Genomic DNA, 21,548 nt, shown 5'->3' with positions numbered 1-21,548 from the left:
TGACTGACCTGACTACCAGTTCTGGTGGAAGTTGACATCTGGCAGTCTACAATCGCTCTGCGCTGCTGGTAAACTCTGGATAACATGGTTAATGTTGAATTCCACCTCGTGGGCACGTCGCACAACAGTCGGTGAGTGGGCAGTTGGAGGCGGCGCTGCCCTGCCCTGAGAGTGGCAGCATCTGTGCTGGACTTCCTGAAATGCGCACAGATGCGGCGCACCTTCATGAGCAAATCAGACAGATTGGGGTATGTCTTGAGGAACCGCTGAACTATGAGATTTGACACTTGGGCCAGGCATGGCACATGTGTCAGTCTGCCGAGTTGCAGAGCCGCCACCAGGTTACGGCCGTTGTCACACACAACCATGCCTGGCTTCAGGTTCAGCGGTGCCAGCCACAGATCAGTCTGCGCCGTGATGCCCTGTAATAGCTCTTGGGCGGTGTGCCTTTTATCGCCTAGGCTCAGCAGTTTGAGCACCGCCTGCTGTTGCTTAGCGACGGCACTGCTGCTGTGGTAAGAACAACCGACTGGGCGCCAAGCCCACGGATGGTAATTCGGAGGAGGAGGTGGAGGAGGGATGGAGGGAGGAGGAGGCATAGTAGGCCTGTGAGACCTGGACCGAGGTAGGCCCCGCAATCCTCGGCGTCGGCATTATATGACCAGCACCAGGGTCAGACTCTGTCCCAGCCTCCACCAAGTTAACCCAATGTGCCGTCAGCGATATATAGTGGCCCTACCCAGCAGCACTCGTCCACTTGTCCGTGGTCAGGTGGACCTTGTCAGAAACGGCGTTGGTCAGGGCACGGATGATGTTGTCTGACACGTGCTTGTGCAGGGCTGGGCCGGCACATCGGGAAAAGTAGTAGCGGCTGAGGACCAAATACCGAGGGGCGGCCGCCGCCATGAGGTTTCGAAAGGCTTCAGTCTCTACAAGCCTATAGGGCAGCATCTCCAGGCTAAGCAGTTTTTTAGATGTGGACGTTGAGGGCTTGGGCGTGTGGGTGGGTTGCACTATACTTCCTTTTGCTGGGGAATGAAGAGCTGAATGCTGGTGGATGCTGTGGAGGATCGTGGAGGCGAAGATGGGGTTTTCACACGGGAGGTGTTTGGGCCGGGGGCTGCCTAGCAGATGACACAGGGGAAGGAGCAGTGGCGTGCCCGGCCGGAGGTGAACGGGCTTGGTGCCATTGAGTGGGGTGTTTAGCATTCATATGCCCGCGCATACTGGTGATAGTTAAGCTAGTAGTGGTGGAACCCCTGCTGATCCTGGTTTGGCACAGGTTTCTTTAAAGAACCTCCAGACTTCTGAAAATCTAGCCCTCACCACGGGAGCTTCACTACATGAAACATTTGGCGCTGATGCACCAGCTCTGGTCCTGCCTCTCTGTCTGGCCCCACCACTGCCTCTTCCAACCTGTTATGGTATAGGACTCGCCTCCATCTCAGAAGCACTGTGTTCACCCGGCCTATCAACCCAGCTTGGGACTGTCACCTCATCATCCTCCGATCCCTCAGTCTGCTCCCCCCTCGGACTTCCTGCCCTGACAACAACTTCACCACTGTCTGACAACTGTGTCTTCTCATCGTCCGACACCTCTTTACACACTTCTTCCACTACGTCAATAATGTCATCATCACCCACAGACTGCGACTGGTGGAAAAACCTGGGCATCGGATAATAGCTCAGCATCAACCGGACAAGTGGTTTATGACTGTGGGAAGGGTCCAGAAAACAGTTCCTCACAGTATGCCGGTTCAAATGCAAAATTTTGCTGGGAGGGGGTAGACTGGGGGGAAGGAGGCTGAGGTGGAGGAGCTGGAGGAGTACTGATTTCGGTGACATGGGTGGACTTTGTGGAAGACTGACTGGTGGACAAATGGCTAGAAGCATTGTCCGCAATCCAAGATATCACCTCTTGGCACTGTTCTGGCCTCAACAGTGCTCTACCACGAGTCCCAGTAACTTGAGACATGATGAACCTAGGGAGTGTAGCTCTGCGGCGTTCCCCTGCTCCCTCATCAGCAGGTGGTGTCTCACCCCGCCCAGGACCACGGCCTCTGACTTCTGCAGTAGTTGGACGCCCACGTCCACGCCCTCGTCTTCTACCCCTAGCCCTCGGGTTAAACTTTTTCAAAATTAAAGTGTAAACTGTAATTTTTTTTTTTTTTTTAAACAAAACGATGCTATCCTATTGCTATGGCTAGTTTCTAACCTATACTGACAGCACACAACTGGATTTTGTGCTGTGCCTGATGACTTTGAGTTATAAAAGTAAATAAACATTAAAAATAAATAAATCAGCAGACTGTGCCTAATTCAAATCAAACCCCTAATAAATTGTCCCACTTCGGTGTTTGAGGTGAATATGTGTGTCACTAAGAGCTAAACACAACGGTCGCAGGTCTCCCTGCAAATTCCTCACAATATGGTACTAGCTGCACTACTAGTGCCAGCAAGCCCAGCCACAAGCAAACAAAAAAAAAGTAAAATATAACGCTATTGTAGGCCTAAGTAAGCCGTTGGGGTTCTCCTATGGCTATTTTCTAGCCTACACTGAAAGCACACTGCTTTGCCAGATTACTTTGAGTTATAAAAGTAAATAAACGTAAAAAAATAAATCAGCAGACTGTGCCTAATTCAAATCAAACCCCTAATAAATTGTCCCACTTAGGTGTTTGAGATGGATATGTGTGTCACTAAGAGCTAAACACAACGGTCGCAAGCTATACCTTGGAACCCTGATGTTTTAATCTTCCTACTATGTGCCTTTTTCACTTTAATGTTTATTAACCACAGAAAAAGGTAAAAAATGGAGATCATGGGATTATGGATCATGAAAAGGGTTTCAGCTTAGTGTAGGCGGTTTACTTTTGACATTAGTTATGAGTGAAACCGAAGTGAACTATTTGGATCCCTACCAAATTTGCGAGGTATGGCACCCACAAACCCGGATAACAAACAAGTGCTTCTGTTCGGGATCCGTGTCTGTATTCCGGAAAAAGCACAAAGCTGCTTGATTGACTGCTAAGCAAGCTAATCAAGCAGCTTACAGCATCTTAGTAACCACAGGAATGTCCTCTGTGAAAGCCTGTGATAGGCCAGAATGGACATGTGACTGAAGTCTAAGAGCAGGATCACACGTCATTACATATAGGAGACAGCATGGGAGAGCTTGCTGCTCATCATCGGGTAAGTCAGAAATGCAAGGACTTCTGAGAAAGCATCAATAGCCCTTGTTAAATGTATAGAAAAGGCTCCTATTTATTGGGGACCTGCGAAATTCTGAAATAATTGATCTTATAAGGGCTCTATGAAGAATTTCATCAGTGCAGGCAAGTATTGCTAAATTGTCCTCTATAATCAGGAAATAGCAGGATTATTAGCATTTCCTGCATTATACAGCAATATCTTGAAGGTCCTCTCTCTGTAAAGTATTCAGCTCCAGAAAAATCCCATATCATCATCAATTATACCTTGGTTGCAAAGTTGCTCCTGTTAGTAAATATTGCACACAGTAATACATGTGTCACAAAAGTGTTGTTGTCAGTGAGAATAGCACACAGTAATACAATGATTAGAAAAATGTGGTGTTAGGGAGCCTAACTAGGTTGTAAATAAGAATAGCACACACTAATACAAAAGTTTCCTTCTCAGAGAATAGTGTACACTATTATGTGCATCAGAAAACTGCTTTTCTGAGAGAATAGCACACACAAATACCTGCATCAAAACAATGTTCTCAGAGAACTGCAGATATTATTATGTAAGCCATAAAGGTGTTGATGTCGTTCAAGAATAGTACACACCAATATACCATATATACTCGAGTATAAGCCAACCCGAGTATAAGCCGAGACCAGGGCCGGCGCTATGGGTAGGCAAAGGTGGCAATTGCCCAGGGCCCCCAGGGAGAAAGGGGAGAATCTCTTCTTTCAAATGAATCTTGAATTTTGTTTCTAGGTGCTATGGATCTAGAGATATTCAGGTTTAAAGTGAGAATATCAGGTGCCATTTTTCTATATAAATATCTCCATTTTCCTACATTTTAGAAACACAAATTTAGATTCATATGAAAGAGGAGACTTTCTTCTTTCATAGGAAAAAAGAAGTGAGGTTCTATGAGTCACAGAACCAGAGATACAGCCCCCTGAAGTGTCTCCCCCATCTCCAGATTCTTAGCCATCAGGCTGCAGGGAGAACACACTGCACACAGGAGCTGCTGCACCTCACAGATAATGGAAATATTCACTTTATATGTTACTAGTACTACATTTTGAGAAGGGATAATATCAACTAATATTCATGTTTTTAACCCTTCTCTATGCAAATCTAAGAACACACTTTGGGCCACATGTATCAATCGTTTTTTTTTCTGTTGTTTTTGCGCCTTTTCATTCAGGCGCACCGTTTTTGTGCTATTTTTGCGACTAAATGCCAAACTAGCTGCGCAGCAAAAATAACCAGCTTTCCCTCATTTATCCTAGCAATCCAGATGTTTTGATGCGCCTTATGATATTCATCACTTGCGACTTTTCATTTAGGTGCAAAAACAGGCGCAAAAACACTCCAGCCTGAAGGTGGCGTTATCTGAGAAGAAAGCACTGAGCCCCTTTGCAGAACAGCTCATTTCTAGCAGCAAAGCTCAACCAGACACTGCAGACACTAGAACAGATCATACAGACATGAGATACTCTGCAGACAGGAGCTGCAGACTCTATTTACACTTCATCACCTTCTATTTACAAAACATTCTGCAGAATCCTGAGCTCACAGCAAGAGAGAAGAGAATGTTACAGAATGTTGCAGATAGTACTGACAATAGTCCCCCGTGTAATTCTGCACAGTATCACCAGTGTGTCTGAGGGGGATACTGTGCAGAATTACAGGGGGGCAGCAGGAGATCAGCACTGGGGGATCCCTTCCAGGAGAAGCCACTGCTGAGGAGGTCACTGGGTGCTGGGTGTCACACACCTGGGTGCTGCTGTGAGTGTTATCTTCATGCTGGGATGTGGGAGAAGCAGAGAGGAGCTTGTAGCAGGATCACATGTAAGTGCCTGAATCTAACATTACGCCTAAACTGCGCCAAAATTGCGCCTAAACTGTGTTAAAGTAAAGTGATTAATAAGAGGCAGGAAATTACCTTATCACAGATGGTTGTAGCTTGTGATAATTCTGTAAAACAGTGCGCCAGAATTTAGGCACAACTACTACTCTTAGGCGCACAAAAGTGATAAATGTGGCCCATTCTCTCTTATTCCCTTTTATTTTGTGATAGTTATTTTTTGTTGGGAAAATTGACTGATACGATGAACATTCAATCCTCTTTGCTTAATGTGACTACACCACGACCAGAGCATGTCCATAAAGTTATATGTAACACCAAAAACACACACACATGTCCTGGAATAAAGTTTTTATTTCCCCCCATCCTCCGTTATTTACACCGATGTTATGACGTTCTCACTCTCATTCTTATGAAGCGCGGAGGGTTCTGTTATTGTGCGGATAATACAATGGCCACATCTAAATGTGACTTATTATCTCATTAGCTTGGTTTATGGATATATAGTTATTTATTTGGGTTACCATTGTGTAAGGAACAGACAATGATACATCTGTGTGAATTTTCTGCAGTTCCCTTTGCTGCATATTTTGGTGAATATACACATGTGGGGTCTGTATGATCTCCTCACATCTTACTGTTTTAGGAAAGTATATTTTCTTTATATAAGTATCTGGATTTGTACATATTTTAGAGGAAATTTTGAATGTTAATTGCCAAATGCATCGCCTGGTTGTCTGCTTTCAAAATTCTATAGGTTTTATGGCGCCTTTACTTTTTATTCTGTTTTATTGATATATTTTGCAGGTTGTGACTGTCTAAAAATGTCTAGCTGAAAAGAAGATATCTAGTTATTACAGTTTTAGTGATATTATGTGGATTTATTCATGTGAACATATCAATAGGGCACATTTGTGAACTCTACAAATGTCCATGTTTGGATAAAATTTTTTGCCATCAAAGTCAAATTTTAAGTATTTTTAATAAAATGTTTCAATTTGAATCAAAATTGCATGAAGGCGCCTATGTCTATAAAATCTTTGATGCAATTTTGAAAATGGGGCAAGTGTCTGCTTTCAGAAAATATCAGTCCCTCTCCCCAATGGGCCTCACAGTCTAATCAACCTACCAGTAATTTTTTGGAGTGTGGGAAGAAACCGGAGGACCCGGAGGAAACCCACGCAGACACAGAGAGAACATACAAAATCTTTGCAGATGTTGACTAGCGCTGCAAGGCTGTAGTGCTAATCACGGAGCCACCATGCTGCCCATAAATCTCCCTATCATTTATCTATCTCCTATAAAATTCTCCCATATTACAGTTTGTTTTACCATACTAAAGGAGCCTCTTGCTGACTGTGACTGGTCATAAAATAGTTTTATTTTGGGGCCCCACTTATAGTTTTGCCCAGGGCCCCACTTTCTCTAGAACCGGCCCTGGCCGAGACCCCTAATTTTAGCATCAAAAACTGGGAAAACCTATTGACTCGAGTATAAGCCGAGGGTGGGAAATGCATTGGTCACAGACCCCCCCCCCCCAGTATATAGCCTGCCCCCAGTAGTATACAGCCTGCCCCCAGTAGTATACAGCCTGCCCCCAGTAGTATACAGCTTGCCCCCAGTAGTATACAGCTTGCCCCCAGTAGTTTACAGCTTGCCCCAGTAGTATACAGCTTGCCCCGGTAGTAAACAGCCTGCCCCAGTAGTATACAGCTTACCCCAATAGTATACAGCCTGCCCCCAGTAGTATACAGCCTGCCCCCAGTAGTATACAGCTTGCCCCAGTAGTATACAGCCTGCCCCCAGTAGTTTACAGCTTGCACCATTAGTATACAGCTTGCTCCAGTAGTATACAGCCTGCCCCAGTAGTATACAGCCTGCCCCAGTAGTATACAGCCTGCCCCCAGTAGTTTACAGCTTGCCCCCAGTAGTATATAGCTTGCCCCAGTAGTATACAGCCTGCCCCCAGTAGTATACAGCTTGCCCCAGTAGTATACAGCTTGCCCCCAGTAGTATACAGCTTGCCCCCAGTAGTATACAGCTTGCCCCAGTAGTATACAGCTTGCCCCAGTAGTATACAGCCTGCCCCCAGTAGTATACAGCTTGCCCCCAGTTATATACAGCCTGCCCCCAGTAATATACAGCCTGCCCCAGAAGTAATATATCGGGGGAGCAGCGCTACGCATCAGGGCCACCGGAGGGTGAGTATATAAGATTTTTTTTTTTTTTTTTTAATGCTTGGCTCGCTGTATATTACTGGGGCAAGCTTGCCCCAGTAATATACAGCGAGCCCAGCATTAAAAAAAAATAATAGTAAACTTATATACTCACCCTCCGGTGGCCCTGATGCGTAGCGCTGCTCCCCCGATGTCCGCGCGGGTCCTCTTCAGGCTTCCGCACCCGTCTTCTTTCTTCTGCCGGGCGCCGCCATTGTTTTTCTCCCAGGCGGCGCCTAGTATGACGTGCCGCTGCTGACTTCATACTAGGCGCTGTCTGGGAGAAAAAAATGGCGGCGCCTGTCAGAAGAAAGAAGACGGGCGCAGAATCCTGAAGAGGACCCGCGCGAACATCGGGGGAGCAGCGCTGCACGTCGGGGCCACTGGAGGGTGAGTATATACGTTTATTATTTTTTAAATATTTTTCAAGTATGCATGTTATGTATTGACTCGTGTATAAGCCGAGGGGACGTTTTTCAGCACATTTTTTGTGCTGAAAAACTCGGCTTATACACGAGTATATACGGTATGTATGAGAAAAAAGTTGTCCAAAAATAGCGCACAATAATTGGTGCATCAGTAAAGTGTTGTAGTCAGTGAGAAAAGTGCACACTAATTTGTGCATCAAAAGAAAACTGCTGTTGTCAGTAAAATTACTGCTCAACAATATGTGCATCAGAAAAGAGTTGTTGTCAGAGAATAGCACACTCTAACACATGCATCAGAAAGGTGTTGTTGTGAATGAGTAATGCAACCTAATACATGGATTTAACCCCTTAACGCTCAGCGTCCGATATATCGGACGCTGAGCGCAGTGACTTAGCGCTCAGCGTCCGATATATAGAACGCTGAGCCGATGCCGGTGTAGCTCAGGATCTGAGCCGAACCAGCATCGGGAAACACGGGGTGCTGGCTGTGACTGATAGCCGGAACCCCAATGTAACACCTGCGATCGGAGTGGGCTCCGATTGCAGGTGCTTAACCAGTTAAAAGCCGCTGTCAGCGGGGGGTCTTTCCCCCACGATCACCCCCCTGCCCCGAGCAGCTTTCGGGGGCGCCGATCATTGCTATAGCAACTCTGAGGTCCGATCTGGACCCAGAGTTACCTGCAAGAACTGCCGGTAAGATGGCATCTATGACGTCATCTTACTGGCAGAGTGCCAGCCTATGCGTGTGCTTAGGCTGACACTGCTAATACCCTGCAATACATGAGTATTGCTGGTTGTTATCATGAACAAGCAATCAGATGATTGCTTGTTCATGTCCCACGGTGGAAAATGTAAAAAAGTGGGAAAAAAAAGGTTATTCAATAAAAAATAAAGTCAGAAATCAATAAAAATGCCCATAAACCCAAAAACATATAAAGAGACATAAAACAAAAAAAAGGCTAAATCATAACACAAACCCCACATATATACTTATCACCGTGTCCGAAACAACCCGTAGAATCAAAGTAAATCATTATTGAACCCGCACGATAAAATGTTATAAACCCTCCAAAAATTTTGATTTTTATCTATTCAATCCCACAAAAGTTGCAATAAAAAGTGATCAAAAAAACATATGTACTCCAGAATGATATAGCTGCAAAGTACAACATCTCCCGCAAATAAACGGGCCATCAACCAGCTCCGTAGCCAAAAAAGTAACAATGTTATGCCACTTGGAAGATGGCAATGCAAAAATTATAGATTTTTCCCCACATTAGGGTTTTATTTGACAAATTTAGTAAAACATAAGAAAAAATATTAATCTCTGGTATCCCCATAATAGTATCGACCCATAAAATAAAGATAACATGATTATTAGGCTTTTCAGTGAACACGGGAAAAAAAAAAAGTAAAATATCCAGTACAGAATTGATGCTTTTCTACTCCTGCCCTCAAAAAAAAGTTCCTAAATTTTCAACAATGAAGGATAGCTACCCCAAAATGGCAACACTGGTACAAGCATCTCATCCCGCAAAAAAAATTCCAACACATGGCCTCAATAACAAAAAAACTAAAATTTTATAGCCTACAAAAGGGGCCAACGAGGAAACTAAAATCTTGGCAGCTACAGGTCCCTCCTTCCATTCTGCGCCTCGCTGTGCACCCATAAAACAAGTAACGGCCACATTTTGGGAATCTCTGTACTCAGGAGAAATTGTAGAACAAATTGTATGGTGGGATTTATCTTTTTATATTTTAGAAATGTGTAAATTTTAGGGCTAAATGAACGTATAACCGACAAAATTTGACCATTCTAAATTTCACCTCCATTTTGATTCAATTACTATGAAGATCTCAAGGGGTAAACAATCTTCCTGATAGCTGTGTCTGATAGCTTGAGGGGTACAGATTTGAAAATTGGTTGATAATATAGGGAGGTTTTGATGCTAAATATGTTAAATTTCATTCAAATCTGTATTTATCCCCAAAATAGTCAATTCTGAAAATCCAAAAAATTGCTATTTGATTTGTAAGCCGCGTGACGTCAAAATAAATTATCCAGACATTTAAAAAATGATGAAAATGTAAAGTAGACAAAATGTAATTCAGCAACTTATTTATGTGGTAAATCTATCTGCCTGAAAACGCAATGACTTTGAATTTCGAAAATGGCACATTTTTCAAAAAATTCATCATTTTTTCTTTTTTTTGTAAATATACAAATAAACGCAAAACTTATCAGCTAAAATTTACCACTAAAATTAAGTACAACATGTGGGGAAAAAACAGTCTCAGAATCGCTTTGTTAAGTAACAGTGTTCAAAAGTTATAACCATATAAAGTGACGCCAGTCAGAATACAAAAAATGGGGCTGAGCCTTAAGCTATTTAATGGCTGCGTCCTTAAGGGGTTAATAGAAATATTTGAATCAAAAGTGTTGAATCAGAAAGTAGGGCATACTAATATGTGCATCAGAAAAGTGTTGTCTGAGAATACAGCACACTATTAAGTGCATCAGAAATGGATTGTTCTTAGAAACTATAGCGCACAATAATATGTGCATCCAAAAATATTTGTTGTAAATAAGAATGGTACACAATAATACGTGCAGCAGAAAAGTTTCTGCACCGTAATAGTGTTGTTGTCAAAGAACAGCACACACTAAAATGTGTATTAGAAAAGTGTGGTCAGTGACAATAGCGCTCATTACTGCATACATTAGAAAAGTGCAGTCTAATGTGTACATCAGAAAAGTGTTTTCAGAGAAAAGCACACACTGATACATGCATAAGAAAAGTACTTTTGTCAGACTATAGCACACACTATTACATGCAACAGATAAGTATTGTTGTCAGAGAATAGCTCCCACCAATTTGTGCATTAGAAAAGTGTTGTTCTCAGTGAGGATATTACAAACTGATATTTGCATCAGAAAAGTGTTGTTGTCACTGATAACAGTATACACTATTGTCAGAACAGTGCTGTCAAAGGAAAACAAACTAAGCAACAACCCTGCCGATGCAAAGGGTAGGTAGTTGTTGTGAATAGCGCCCTTTCCATGTTAGGAGCTGCCCAGGGAGACCTTGCTAGGAGGTCTCCAAAAGCAGGGGGAACTGTGAGCTGATTGGAGAGTGCTGACGCCTCACTAGGGGATTATAAAAACCCCTTGTAAGTGGGAGAATATGGTCTGAGGGTTTAGTCAGCATTCTAAAAGTAGGTCCAGTCTGCAGCTCCTGCAGAGCTGCCATCCAGACACACTACCCGGAAACAGAGGTGTCTCAGGCCTGCTGCCCTACATCTTGGGTAAATCAGGAGACTAAGTCCAAGAGCAGAGGTCCACTGTCCGGACTCGGCTCCATCTTACCCATTCCAAGAGGAGAAGTCCACTGTCTGGACTTGGCTCCATCTTACCTAGCCCAGCCTAAAGTTATTGCCAGGCTGTGAGCAACCCTTCCTGCAGACCAGATATCTCCTATCAACTTTCCATCCTGCTAAACCTGTGTGATCCCTGGATCAGGCTGCTTCACCATCATGGGCTCCCCATCCTTCATCACTCAGAGATCTCTATATATACACATCAGGGGTTGCCCCAGGGAGAAACTCATTATATCAACCTCCCCCTCCATTATTCCTGCACACACCACCTGCTGGAGACCTGCCAGGCTGTAGGCCCATCCTCCGGTCCCAATACCAAGCACCATCACTATAGCCTGCCCAAGGCTGCATAAGCCATTTACTACGGTATTCTGGGCCCCAGCTGGCTGCAGCCACTGAAGAAAGGCTAGGCCCCGGTGGGGGATGATGCAAGTGGCGTCACGAACAGGATTATCTAATTGTGTGCCTTAAGCTGAACTGTCGTTTTATTTAACTGTGCTGCCTAACCTTGCTGTTATATGGGTTAAGGCCCTTCTGTGATTGGACTTTGCAAGATAGACTGTGTTATATTGCTGCCTTGTGCTGTCCCAGTACCAAAGGGGTTAAATACCCGCAAAGAACTGTTTCTGCTGAAAGCGCTAACTCCTGCAAATCCTGTGCTTCCAAAGCAAGAAATTCTGACCCACCACAAGTCCTTGTAGGAGGAGCTGAAGCTGTAGCGATCCAGCAAGTAAGACGGTTAATCAGCCACCTTGATCTCTCCAACGCATGCTGCTGAGGAGACTTCCGACCACATGCGTACAAGCTGGAATGCAGATTCCAGTGTCCTGCGTCTGGAGAGGAGAACAGCTTACCTACACTGACAGCAGAGCTGTTCCATCATCACGGCTGATCCTGAGTGAATACCACTGGGAAAGTTAAAGGGGGGAGAGATTGTTTCAAGCTTCATCAGTGACATCCCAAACGGAGGCTATATTTAGTAGTACGAAACAGGATCTTTTCACACTTGGCCCCGTCACCCCTGAGGACACCCCGGAGGTGGCAAAACATGTGAGGAGGGCTGTAGTGTTCTGTTAGGTTTTGTTTAGTGATCATAGGACCCAATCGATAGAGATAGGATATGATAGTGGCAGAAAAAATATGAGTGTAAGAAATGTGCCTGTAATTGGGATTGTTTGCCTCTCTCAAATTGACATAGTTGAGATGTAGACTAAATACTAACTACTTCAGTGTTGATACCATTATAGCGCTACTTACTAATAACACCAGTGAAAGAAAGCAACATTGTAACATCCTCAAGAAATCACAAATGAGAAATGATTACTCAGTACTAACATCTAGTGCTTGATGAAAACAATCTAGCACTTGTTCGTGATTTGGTGATACCCCTTTCTCTCTACTCTGCCCTAGGACAGGGCTGACATTGTGCCAAGTAAAACATCATGATGCATGCCACTCAAACCACAGTGAGAGGGTATGCATGAGTGAAATAAATACTGTATCACTCTTAGGAGATACAACTGATAAATTGGGATTCAGGACTGATACTCAGTGCTATAATAGAATAACCTAGCATTTGTTTGCGAATTGTTGAAACATTCCCCTTCATATTTCACTCCAAACTAAGGCTGATGCAGTGTAAAGTAAAACACCACAACACACAACACTCAGGCCACAAACATATACCCCTATAAGTGTACTGATCACTTGGGGTCCTGTTGATTTTATATTTTTAATACTTTTTTTGTGTTATTCAAACTATACTTTTAAAAGAGAATAAATAAAGATAATTGTTTTACATACACATAAGTGTTTCTTATCGACCAATGGATCTTATCAAGGCCATATCCAGGCCTTTTTTGTAAAATTACTCAGAAATTACTCAGCAAACACCGATTAGACTTTGGGAAGACCACCTTGATTCAGCATCCCCAATTGGCTCTCACCATCCTATCAAGGAGAGATACTGGCAGATTCCTCCTGCCCGCTATAAAGAGTTACAGAAAATGGTGCAAAAGATGAAGACAGCCAATGTCATCTGAGAGAGCCACAGCCCATGGACTGCCCCTCTGGTCCCTGTAAAGAAGAAGCATGGAATTCTTTGCTACTGCGTTGATTATAAAAAAAATCAACAATATCATCCACAAGGAAGCCTTAGGGTCCGCTGCCTTCTTCTGGCAAGTGGTCATGGTACCTGAAGACAGGGTGAAGACGGCCTTCACCACCCCAATGGGCTGATTCGAATTCAACAACATGCCTTCGGCTTTTGCAATGCCCCGGGCACTTTTCAGTGGTTAATGGAAAGATGTTTGGGACATAGGAACTTTGAGAATGTCCTATTATACCTGGAAGACATCATCCTTTACCTGAAAAGGGAAAGCATATAAAGATAATCTTCTATACCTGGCTGAAGTTTTCCTGACTCAGCATGGGTTAAAAGTTAAACCATCCAAGTGCCATCTTTTGCTGACGGAATTAAGCCAGACCCTTATAAGATTGCAGCTGTCCATAAATAGCCTACCAAGTTTACCATCTGTGAAGTCAAGAGCTTCTTGGGATTTGCCAGCTACTATCGGCAGTTTATCCCAACTTTTGCCCAGCTAGCAGCACCTTTGCAAGAACTCCTAAGGGGTCTTCCTAAAGAGGGCCAACAGTCCCGAGCACCCATCAACTGGACAGCAGACAGAGAAGCTACAATCCAACTGCTGAAGCAAAGACCGACGGAGCTTCTGGTTTTAAGATATCCTGATTACAATCTACCCTTTATATTGTACACTGATGCTAGCACATAGGGCCTACGGGCTGTGCTATTCGAGCTACAGAACGGGTCATCGCCTATGCCAGACATTCCCTCAGAGAGTTTCGTACAGCAAGAAGCCCAGCGAGTGTACTCCATGCCACCAAGGTGTGAAGTATTGTTTTATGTTTAATGAAAATGTTTTTATTTTTCATATACTTGCTGAGTGTTGAAACTAAGAAGATGTTTGACTATGGCTGAAGCTGATCAAAGTCCACTGCTGTCCACCAAAGGAGTGAAAGACCCCCCACAGCTGCTGTTTGCATCTCTCTTAGTCAATGTTTACATCTATCAAGAGGGATAGATCAGAGAAATGTCTCCGATGCCCATGTAATAATTTACCAACCAATGGACTATGGACATTACTTCTTTATCCCTAAGTAATTTAGCCTTTGTCCTGCCCCACTGCAGGTTTCTGTATAATACTGTGTGACACAAATAAAGCATCTCACATCTGCCTTACTTTTGATGGCAACAGTACGCAGAGACTGAGATATTATACCATGCGATTGTCTTGGTTTGATCTCTCCTGAGCTCAACTCTGTGAATGTTATCAGTCATTAGAGAACCTGAGGTTGTGTGAACAAGGTCAGAACTTGACAGCTGGTGCCGAAACCCGGGAACTACACTCGAGGAGCCGAGAGGGCCCCTGGACCGGAAATCAAAGGGTGCTTTCTGGCCATTCTCTGGACCGACCTGAGCCTGATCAACTCCACTGAACACGGTAAGTTCATTGATTTTTTGAATCTTTGTCTTACCTGTGTTGTTGGTCTGGGGTTTGAGTTAGTTGCGCTTCCAAGCCGACCCCGAGGGCTGCGCCTAAGTGACAGGTCTCGGACTCTGCTGTGTAGCTCCAAGAATTTATATATTGTTATAGTGTCACTGCCAACCCAGGTTACTCTAAGCCTTCTCCCGACCAGTCGTGGTTATGGTTATTGCTGCAGCGGTGAAGATATTGGGGGTCATTTACTAAGGGCCCGATTCGCGTTTTCCCGACGTGTTACCCGAATATTTCCGATTTGCGCCGCTTGTACATGAATTGCCCCGGGTTTTTGGCGCACGCGATCGGATTGTGGCGCATCGGGGCCGGCATGCGCGCGACAGAAATCGGGGGGGCGTGGCCGAACGAAAACCCGACGTATTCGGAAAAACCGCCGCATTTAAAAACCGGAAATGTGTCGCTTGGGGAGCGCTCACCTTCACCTTCTATGGGATGGTGCATTCCGGGGCGTTAAGATTATTTTTGGCGCTGCAGCGCCACCTGGTGGACGGCGGAGGAACTACCATCTTAAATCCCAGCCGGACCCGAATCCTGTGCAGAGAACGCGCCGCTGGATCGCGAATGGGCCGGGTAAGTAAATGTGCCCCATTGAGTATTGAGTTGTGTGCGGGTCTCATATAGTAGACACTGACGGTTGAATTTTGATTTTGGGCGGATGGCTAGGTAGGGAGGGATAGTTAGGAGTCCCAAGCCTCGAAGCTTGAGTAGGGGCTTGGGGCTGCCCCAAGCCTTGAAGCTTGAGTAGGGGTTTGGGGCCGCTACTGGTACTTTGTACTGGTACCCATGTGGTGTTGCCCATAGACCTGGTTCCTTTTTGGTAGGGACGTTAGAGAGGGATAGAGAGTCGACGCAGCACGCTGAGAAGCACAAGGCCCTCATAAGTCGTGGTAAGGCGTCATGAGGTTGTAATTTCACAACCGGAGGAACCAGGGGTGATTTGACGGCAGGAGAACGTGAAACTGTATTAATTCCGGAAACTGAAACTGATTGTACATTGAGCAGCTGCTATGAAATTCTTTGTAAAGAGGACAGAAAGGGTTAAAGCTTGTCTGGGTTATAGTCTTTGTTTAAAAAGTCCTCCTGGAGGCAGAGATAGGGGACCTTATTATAGGAGATCTATTGCAAGAGAAACTTACTGACCATGGCCATGTCTGTGTGATTCTTTACGTACACATTATTTAATATATATATATATTTTTATATATATATTAATATCCAATTTGGAGCAGAGATCAATACATTCAGAGTGGCACACAGGTTTTAGTGTGCAATCCAAAATAGTTACTGCAATAATTTGCTGCCAGAGCAGAGTCCAGGGTTGTGCAGCCGCAAGAAATGACTAGGTCTGACTGAATAACGCAGGAGGTGGGGACTGCAGCCCCATAAAAAGGTAAGAAAATACATGTTATCTTGCCTATAAGCCTCCTGTGTCTCCGGTCAGGATAGCTATATAGTCGGCTTCTCACCTGTACAGTTTTGACCAAAGTAAAGCTCTGGTTATTGAACCTGGTCATATACAAGTATTGATCTTCTGTGGGTTGCTAATAGTTGGGAGTTGTGTAGTGAAGTCATCAGCCATCTTAAAACAGCATACCTGTGGCCGAGCCCGGCAGCCATTTTACAGTCATGTGGAGGGTGTGGTTTCTCAAGGCTTTGAGGTTGGTTACCTGTGGCTTTGCTCTGTTGGAAGCCATAGAAGCTGGTTGGGGATAATAAATTTTGAGAATAGTATGTTGTTGAAATTCAAGAGTAGGAAATGTCAGTGATATTGGGGAACTGAACGAAGTTCAGGTGTTATAGAGAGAATTCTGGAACTGAATAGTGATGTTTGTTTGTTTGTTGATTAAAGAAACCCCCTGTGGTTGGAAAGATTATTCAGACAAGACAGTGGGCAGTTGAAGAATTGATTTTAAAATAACATTTGTAAAAAGGTATTCCCTTGTATTACTTTGTGTTACCCCTGAGACTTGTAGTACCACAGGGGGAAACAGGGGGGATGAGGCTGCAGTGATAAGACAAGGTTGGCAGCATTCCAGCCCATAGCAAAGTGTTATATTATCTTGTCAGATAGAAGGTCAAAGGGGGAGACTATGAGATTCTCCTCCCCACCCCCCAAGCAGCAGTGAAGAGAAAGATTAGAGAAAAACTCAACAAAGCTAATTACATTTCATCAAGTTATTGGTAACCAGTGACATTAGAAACTATTTGTGAGAAGTTAATTTGGTTTTCTTTGTGAGCAAGTGTTGAGTACTAAAAGACTGTGGTTTATTGTTTTCTAATATTAATCTTTGTGGAATTATGTCCCTGAATATTCTGCAGTCCAGTTAAAATTCTCTTATCCACAAATGTAGGACAATTCCACATTTATCTGCAGAAGTTAAAATTCATTGCCCCAAAAAAGAAAATGTATCCATTAAGATCGAGGATTTTCTGTTTGCAGAAGTAGTGTCCCATGATTATAGAGCAAGCAGTTGCAGCCAATGTCACACTTATTGGCTCAAATTCTGTACTTTTTGTATTTCTGCATCTAGATTTGTATTTGTTTTCACACAGTAAGGGAAGTAATCTGTGTGGTAAGTATTGCCACCAGGTGTCCAGTTTTCTACAGCAGTTATACTCTCAAAGAGTAGAACAGTAGTCTAGATGTTCTGTTTTTATATGTTTATGATCAAGCCATCTGACCTGATTTAAAACCTGATCTAAACTTATAATGTCCCCTTTGTGTTTTTTAGCCCAGAGAGCTGATTCAAGATCAAGGTTCTTATATTATGTATAACCACTGTTTTTCCCTATGTTTATTCTGGAGACAGTTTAGAGCTCAGAAATATCAGCAGAACTCCATATAGATAATTCTAAAAAGACCAGTGATCCAAGGTCACCAACATTGAGAGGTACTGGCTCTAAGCCAAGGACTGTAAAGGAAAATGATAAAGGCTCATGGCTCATCATTTAGTGAGATGAGACCCTCTTGTGTTTGAGCAGATAGTGGCAGCTTATTCATTGTTATAATTATCTCTCAGATTTTTAGCAAATTGCAGTTTATGTACCATATAATATTTTAGCTGTGTGCTCATAAGTGCAGCCCAAACACTTAAACAGCCTGGTACTAATGTTTACAATATGTTTTCTTTTTATTTCTGAGCAGATTTTGTCCTTTTATATGCATCCAGTTGACATACTGCCTTTGGAGCAAGGGGGGAGAAGATCCAGGTATTTGGTTAAATTTAATTTACTTTCCTCCTCTTATGGAGAACCATGATTATGTGGTATTTTCTCACAGATTCAGTACCCTGACCTTGTACTCTTTGTGGATGGTTCCAGGTATTATTGTGAAGGTAAATGTTATTAACATGTTATATGCTGTCATTGCACAACCCAACAAGCAACCAGGTATAAGAAACAGAAGCACTTCCATTACATATTACATTAGTGGAACAGAACTGATATAGAAGTATGTCCCTTAGCTTAGGGTAAGACAGATAGCTTGTACACAGATTCAAGGTACGTTTGGAACAGCTTATGTTAACAGCCCGATGTGGAAAGCCAGAATGTTCATCACACCAGCATCAGGTGCCTAGTGAAACATGCAGACCTAAGATACTTGGAGAGGCTACTAGAGCTTACAGTAGTAGCTATTGTTAAAAGTAAGGCACACGCCAAGGTGAACAGAAACACAAGGGGAATGACTAGGCAGATATAGCAGCCAAAGAAGCTGCCAGGACGTCTGTACCCTTAGTCTCCACCATGTCTGTGTTGCCAGCTGAGGAAACCTCTACCTTGGTAAGTCCTAACATGCTATAGGTCCTGCAGAGACAAGCGGCAAAAGAAGGACAGAAGATGAAGCAAGACGAAGGTGCCAGTCTGATCTGTGGACAATGGACTCTTTACAACCTACTGTGACCCAGGTGGCTTATGGTTATATCCACCAGTCTGTGAAGGTTTCCCCACGGCACAACCAAGATTTTTTGTATCTTTCCCAGAGAGAAGTGTATTGACTATATTCAGTTCAAAAATGGTCTACAGGTATGGGTGACCAGAGGTGCTTTAAAAGGTACCCACTTCTCAAGAGAAGTTAAGATTTAGGGATAGATTGGGTAGTCACATCCCACCCCATCCACAAAGTAGCAGGAAGGTTAAGAGGTTGAATGGGACTCTGAAACTAAAGATCCAAAAGGCAATGGTGGAGACCGGGAAACCATGGACCGAGAGTCTACCATTAGCCATTAGCCCTTTCAGTAAGATATAGGCCAGTAAAAAGACAGGATTGAGTCCCTACAAGATTTCATTTTGTTTGGTTCCTAGATTAGGATATTATTGTTCACAGTTGATCCAAATGCAGTATGGGAGACTTAGACTGTATGATAACCTTACACATGCACTGTACTAAAGTATATTTTTGAGTTTTCTCTTTCATGAGCTTCAACCTGGAGATCAGTTGGTGATAAAGAGCCATGTGAGGAAGAGAGATGACCCTGGAGATAATGAGGCCTTCCAGGTGTTGTGGACAACAAGCACTTCAAGACAGCTAGAAGAAAGACCTAATCAGATTCACTTAAGTCAAGTTTTGTTACTTTTATGCCTTATTAAAGTTTTCATGGGGATTAATAAACTTCTAAGGGAAACAAATTAACTCTAGTATTGACCACCCATGGGACTCTTATATTTGGTTGGCTAGGTGATTGGTAGTCAGCCCTTAAACGACTAGGATTGTTTCTCTTAAGGGTGTCCTTATTAGTCCTTCCATTATTCTGTTTTCCATTACATTTTGGTCATATCAGAAATACACTGAACTCCAAAGGGCCCCTTCCCTCTGATAATGAGTGCAATAGGTTTCACCTGTGGGAACATTGGAGTTTTAGTCTCCCCACTTAAAAACCCAAGTGGTTTATAAGGATATTTAGAAAGGGAAAGAATAGGAGGAGTCTATTCAGCAGATAAGTCCAAGTACAAAGGGGGGTAGAGCACAAGGCTCTTCCCGTCTCAAACTGGTGAAGAAATCCTATCCCCTTCCCCACTGCTGACTAACTCCTAAGGGATTAACTGAGGTGCGAGGGAAATATAAAATAAAATCATTTTAGGGGGGACTGTGAAGTATTGTTTTATGTTTAATGAAAATGTTTTTATTTTTCATATACTTGCTGAGTGTTGAAACTAAGAAGATGTTTGACTATGGCTGAAGCTGATCAAAGTCCACTGCTGTCCACCAAAGGAGTGAAAGACCCCCCACAGCTGCTGTTTGCATCTCTCTTAGTCAATGTTTACATCTATCAAGAGGGATTTACGACTGTGTATCCACTTCAGAGAAGTGTCTCCGATGCCCATGTAATAATTTACCAACCAATGGACTATGGACATTACTTCTTTATCCCTAAGTAATTTAGCCTTTGTCCTGCCCCACTGCAGGTTTCTGTATAATACTGTGTGACACAAATAAAGCATCTCACATCTGCCTTACTTTTGATGGCAACAGTACGCAGAGACTGAGATATTATACCATGCGATTGTCTTGGTTTGATCTCTCCTGAGCTCAACTCTGTGAATGTTATCAGTCATTAGAGAACCTGAGGTTGTGTGAACAAGGTCAGAACTTGACAGCGGCATCCCCCCTTCCGCCACAAGAAGAGTCTGTGCCACCAGCAGAGAAGGACCTTTGGTTGAGTCTCCAGGCTGAAACCCAAGCAATTGGAGAAGTAATGGACTACCTTTTTTGTAGGCAAGTACCTGAAAAGATCTGTCGACGCCAGAGAGTTGTGTGCCAGCGGAAAATTTTAAGCATGCATCAGGGCCTATTGAAAAGAAGAACTCTGGATCCTATCATCTATGACTGACTGGAGGGAGGGATGCCAAAGAGGGATGCCAAGATAGTGCTGGATAAGCATGACGATCAGTCCGGGCACCTTGGCACTGAGAAGACTGAGGATAGGAGGCAGTTCTACTGGGGGAACATGAAACATCAAAGCCTGGTGTTGGGAGTTCATGTCCTGTGTCATTGCTCGCAGAGAGTAACATAATTATAGGGCTCCATTACATCCCATCAGGAGCCAGTGTCCCCTGAAAATTGTAATCCTAGACCAAGTGAAGTTGGAGTCCATTTGGTTCGGCTATGTGTAGGCTATGACCATAGCCACCAAGTTCGTGGTGGTGGTGCCTGTAAAGGACCTGACCACCAGAACCACTTATTCTCCCCTACGGCTGTCCAAACAAAGGGACAGCGTTTGAGTCTCAGTTGTTTCAAGAATTATGTACTCTTTACGGCTGTAAGAAGCTAGGAACCACAGCAAATCACCAATCCCTCATAAACACGCTGGGAACCCTGTCCCCTTCCAAAAGGGTTGATTGGCCAAAACACCTGCCTGAGTTGGTGTACCTGTACAACAACACCACTCACTGCTCCACAGGGTATACTCGGTACTACCTCATGTTTGGAAGACATGGTCACATGCCATCAGATATGGCCATGGACATGGAAATCCCTGACTCCCAGTCTCTGGTTTCCCATACTTACTGGGTCCAAGAACATCAGAGACACCTGGAAGCCACCAGGAATCGTGGCCTTAAGGATCGAACATGTACAAAGAAAACAGAATCAGGACTTTGACTGCTATGCTTGTGCAGAGCCTCTTGTCCCCGGGGACCGAGTGTGGCTACTGAACAACCAGGAGCCATACCTTATTAGGAGACCGTCCAATACTCTGTGTGCACAGGAACCGGCTTAGTGTTTTTGTTCCTTCACCCCTCTGACATCATCTTCGCCCCCAGCATCCAGTGCTAAAGACCCTCTTTAGTGTCCAACCCACAGTTATGTTGAGCTTATGACCGTGCCTCAGTTCTGTGTATATGTTACAACACCAGCAATCTCTTGCCCCAAAAGCTACCATCTCAA

The sequence above is a fragment of the Engystomops pustulosus genome, chromosome 3 (assembly GCF_040894005.1).
Source record: "Engystomops pustulosus chromosome 3, aEngPut4.maternal, whole genome shotgun sequence".
NCBI classification, from domain to species: domain Eukaryota; kingdom Metazoa; phylum Chordata; class Amphibia; order Anura; family Leptodactylidae; genus Engystomops; species Engystomops pustulosus.
This window is presented reverse-complemented; position numbering follows the sequence as displayed.